The sequence below is a fragment of the Solanum verrucosum genome, unplaced genomic scaffold (assembly GCF_900185275.1).
Source record: "Solanum verrucosum unplaced genomic scaffold, falcon-dt-bn FXZP01000147.1, whole genome shotgun sequence".
NCBI classification, from domain to species: domain Eukaryota; kingdom Viridiplantae; phylum Streptophyta; class Magnoliopsida; order Solanales; family Solanaceae; genus Solanum; species Solanum verrucosum.
This window is the reverse complement of record NW_026020343.1, coordinates 414348-420000: the sequence shown is the minus strand read 5'-3', so window position 1 is coordinate 420000 and position 5653 is coordinate 414348. Positions and strand designations below refer to the sequence as shown.

Here is a 5653-nt window from a genome sequence, read left to right as displayed (position 1 = left end):
TGCAGATTTTTTTTTTTGAAGGAATTTGCTACATAAAAACTTTCTTACTATAAAGGAGAATATCAAAAAACAAATTTGTGAGATCACATAATTTTTTGAGTTATGTTTTAGTGTGTGAGATTAATGTTGTAATTTTTCTTTCTTTCAGTCGAAGGCCTATCAGAAACAAACTCACTATATTGTCTACGTTGATTAAACATGTGCAAGGTTTAAATTAGTAGATTTAGCTTGCTAAATGTACATTTAAGCTCTATTGATCACGTTCAAGATCGCGATAAGCCAAAAGAATAGCTTTTTCTTTACCTGCACGTCGGCGTATAACTTGTGTACAATTTTGATTGCAGGTGACTGAAAAGAATTAAAACTTACATTTTGAACCTTTGAAGATACCAATATGAGTGATGTACTGAACTTGAACCAGTAGCCTGCATAGGGTATTTACCCACCACTTTATTTGAGCTTTCAATGTAATTTTGTCCTCAATATACTAATGTTGTTGGGATTTTTTCAATTTTTATGTTTGTGAAGTTGATTCATTTAACAAGAAACACGTATTTTCTACCGTTAGATAGCTCCTACTACATTTAAATAGTATCAGTTCATACAAGAGGAGTTGTATAGTATCTTGTCACTCCATTTTCGTGTACATATATAATATAAATGTAAATATTGCATGAAATTGTTCTTTTTTTCTTTCTGGATCATCAAAAGTCATGGTCAACTGTTTACTTATTCCACATATATGCAAATTTATGCATTCGGCCAATCATAACAGAGTTCTGATAAGTGATTGTGGCCCAAACTTAAATGACAGTAGGTCATCAATCAAGTCAATCACATTTGAGGGTAGGGACAGAGCCAGGGTACCGAAGGGGTTTCATAGTCAAAAACTTACCCTATATATAAGGCCAAAATTATTTCTTATGTATATATAGTAGAGTTGAAACTCCTTATTTTTGTTATGTGTGTTTAGCTCTTTACATTCTGAATTCCCTTAATAAAAATCTTAGCTCCATTTGAGGGTTGAAGGAAATTGGAGTAAGACAAACAAACTCAATTCTAGATTGAAAGGGCTTTAATCACTATAGACCTAACAATTGTCTATTTCTTCCTAAAAGAGTCTCAATGTCATAGACATTTAATACAGAGAAAGAGTGACACAGAGAGAATGGAGAGCTAGAGTAAAGAGTAACTGGATCCAAACAACAATGTTAAATAACCTTTAACAAATCGGTACATGCATACCTATTGATAAAAAATCAGCTCAATTCCAGAAAGTGTGAACTCGAATCCCGTTAGTAATTTGTTATTTTCTTATATAAACATTCACATCACCCATGAATTTCAGCCATAAAATTGAGAAAGAGAATGAGATAGAATAATAAAGACATCAACACATAATTGAGTCGTAAAATTCAAGTCTATAAAAAAAAATTTAAAGAATTTTGTAGCAAAAATTTGAAGAAAATATACCTGGAATTATGAAGAATCCATATGTTTTGTCGTTATTATTTTGTAGCAAAATTTGGAAGATAATATACTAGGATTTTTGAAGAATCCATATGCTTCACTTTTGTAGATATGGAAGAACCGACGAATGAAGATTTATGGTTTATAGTGGGTTAAATATATATATATATATATATATATATATATGTATATGTATATATGAAATACATTAAATTTAATTTTATTGATCAACAAAAGTTTATCAATATCAAATTTAATATATAAATCTCCTTGAATTGATCATCAGTATTTCTTTAATTTATAATGTATTTCATATCTAAATCACTAGTATATAAGACTTGATTTGTTAAACTACTCGAGGAGTATATAATTAAATATATATATATATATATATATATATATATAATTTAACTGAACATCAACAGAAGTTTAATTTAATAAATTTAATTTATCGATAAAGTTAATTTTATAAATTTAAATTATATAACTCCTAATTATATAAATTTAATTTTATTGATCAACAAAAGTTTATCAATATCAAATATATATATATATAATTTAACTACACATCAACAGAAGTTTAATTTAATAAATTTAATTTATCGATCAAGTTAATTTTATAAATTTAAATTATATAACTCCTAATTATATAAATTTAATTTTATTGATCAACAAAAGTTTATCAATATCAAATTTAATATATAAATCTCCTTGAATTGATCATCGATATTTCTTTAATTGATAATGTATTTCATATCTAAACCACTAGTATATAAGACTTGATTTGTTAAACTACTTGAGGAGTATATAATTAATCAACGTATTTTATACTCCGATAGTGTATCGTTTACATGTCATCATAATTAGAAGGTGATCACTACACTTAACATCCATTCAATTAGATCGAACGTATATAATAATACTAGCTATCTCGCGCGCATTTCATACTCGAATGGATTATATGTTAGCTCTTCACCTCTACATCATGACATCAGATATTAAGTTCATGATTAGACGAAGGACTGATACAATTTGTACATTACTCTAGAAATATAAGTATAATTATCTCCTAATTCATATCAACGTAGTTTCATACTCTAAATATGGATTATAGATATTTTTTTATTTATTCCACGAATTCTAACTTTTTATTTATAGAAGTATACAAAATTGTTACACTTTTTGAACAATTAATTGTAGGTGTAAAATGAAATTTTAGTATTATGCACAATAGCAAAATTATGATTATTAATGGGAATATTTTAAACAAACCGACCTCCGGATGTCGCTTTTATTAAAAGTAATTAGATTTAATAAAAAAATACCGACGTCATGAGGTCGGTATCACATTAAAAAGTAATCATGTTAATTAAATAATATTGACATCGGGAGGTCGGCATTTTATATTAAATTATTTTTTAACTTGTATAAATTACCGTCATTCGGAAGACGATTTATTTAAAGTTAATTGAAAATATTAATTTATTACATGCTATTTAATTTTACCGACTTTCAGAAGTCGATATTATAATTTTTTTGTTTTTTATATTACACAAAATCGTCCTCCGGAAGACGATTTAAATAAAATTAAATCAAAATATTTCTCAATTTTTTTTTTATTTAATTGAGAAAATAATACCGACATCAAGAGGTCGGTTTTTATTGTAATTCATTTTCTGGGAAAAATTCCGACCTCAGGGAGGTCGGAATTTGATTTTCCCGCTTTATTTTGCATAAAAACCGACTACTTGTTGTTGGTTTTCATATCAACGTAATTTCATAGTATACAAAAATTGTTATAGGTGTAAAATGAACAACAAACTGACCTCCGGATGTCGCTTTTAAAAGTAATAATAAAAATACCAACCTCCGGATGTCGCTTTTAAAAGTAATAGATGAAATAAAAATACCGACCTTCGGATGTCGCATTTAAAAGTAATAGATGAAATAAAAATACCGACCTCCGGATGTCGCTTTTAAAAGTAATAGATGAAATAAAAATACCGACCTCCGGATGGTTCTTTAATTAATAGTAATTAGAAAAAATGCCAACCTCATGAGGTCGGTATTTTAATTACATACTATTTAATTTTACCGACATTCCAAAGTCGGTATTATAACCGACATCGAGAAGTCGGTTTTTATGCAAAATAATCAAATTTCGACCTCAGGAGGTCGGAATTTTTCCCAGAAACAAAAACCGACTTCTTGATGTCGATATTATTTTCTCAATTAAATATAAAAAATACCGACCTCATGAGGTCGGTATTTTATATTAATTTATTTTTTACATACTATTTAATTTTACCGACATATGGAAGTCGGTATTATTTGTTATTTGTTTAATACCGACATCAAGAGGTCGGTTTTTATTGTAATTCATTTTTTTCTGGAAAAAAATCCGACCTCCAGAGGTCGGAATTTGATTTTCCCGCTTTATTTTGCATAAAAACCGACTACTTGTAAATACCGACCTTCGAAGGTCGAAAATTACCGACCTCCATTTAAGGTCAAAAATTTTTAGGCCGGTATTCACTGTTTTTTTAGTAATGTTAGTGTCATTTTCTGGAGTTGCACAAGGGACTGAAGAACATTTGATAAGACAACCATCTGTTCCACACATCTTTTTTTTTTTTTTTCTAAAATCTTAAATCAATCACAAATAAATTTATGAGAGAAGAAGATAGATTTGGATATATATTGAGAAGGAGACAAATCTAATTACCATAAAAAGTATTTTTTAATCAATACACAAATTTTTTATTATCTTATTAATTGCACCTGCCAATCTCCACAAAAGGCTCTCTAATTAATTGGAGTAGAATTGCAATTATCTCTTTTCTAATCTTGATTTTTTCTCATTTAATTTTAATTTTAGTTATCCTGAAATTTTTCAATGTAATAAGGAGAATAAATACTGAAGTGTCTATTTGAAAAGTTGCCACATGGTAAGTGAAATTGGTGAGGTTAACTTACATAGCTTAGTAATTACTTAATATTGAAATTACACATGTTTGTTTGTCATAATTTAATGACAGGATACTTACAAGCATAGTATTGATGGTACAGGTATAATACACAGTTAAATTAATTTTAAAAAATAAAAGTATTTATCAAAATTTAAGAATTAATATTTGATAAGTACATCCCTTAATAAATGATATTAGATTAAATATTTAAGACACATACTATTTCTTTAAAATATATTAAATTAATAATCAAATCTTTTTTAACTAATTTTGTGTAAAAATAAATGATATATTTCTTTTAAATAAATAATATTTTCAATTTAACTAATGGTAAAAATTATAAGAACACATGGACTTAATATTTGATAAAATATAATTTCATAAAACTATTCATACATCTTTTTTGAAAAAGATAATCTATCAATTGTAAGTGAAGATGAAAATATGCACTGTGAAATAGCAAGTTAATTAGAAAAATTCTTTTCATTCTGAATGTTTATTCTCATGTTAGGAAAATGTAGTTTTTACTCTACATAAATGAATTAACTTCTTATTATTTTTCATCGAATAAGCAAAAAGAAGAGTTTAGAAAATGTGATGTAGTTTTACCAATTCTGTCACATTATTCTCCACCACCTATCCAATCAACCCTTTATATATCAAACCTATATTTGAAGTCCTCTCTTCAGGTTTAAGCAAAGAAATGATTCGCAAGGAAACCTAAAAGCTTTTCTGAATGGTCTACCTATTTTTTCTTCTCATTTTGCTTTTAATAGCAGATTAATATGTAGATATTGATTCTTTATACATTTCTTTTTAGATCCTGCTTGCTTTCACTTTATTGTTTCCTTGATTTGGGCAATGTGGGCTATAAATTTGTAGAGCATTAACATTTATTATGCGGTGCATGACATGCAAAATTTTACTGCTTTCCTAACTATATTTTGGAAAATTAGACAAATTTAATCCTAAAAAATAAATTTGGGAACAATTTTTAAAAAAAAAAATATAAACATAAAATAATATGAAATCACTCAAGATGTTTTCCCCATTCAATGATTTTCTCATCCAATAAATGGATTAGTCAACAGAAATTCTAAGGCTCGAAGCTATACCAATTATATTTAAATAACTGAATGTCACCTTGTATTTTTTTGTTGATGAAATCAATAGATATGTCTATCTATCTACTTATTAAAAAAAACATATGAATG

The 5653-nt window shown here is 27.0% G+C and overlaps 1 pseudogene; it reads right to left on the bottom strand.

The window, feature by feature from the left end:
- The window catches only part of LOC125837434 (L-tryptophan--pyruvate aminotransferase 1-like), a 16214-nt pseudogene extending 12121 nt beyond the window's left edge, over window positions 1-4093 (bottom strand).
- Window positions 4094-5653: the final 1560 nt, after the last annotated feature.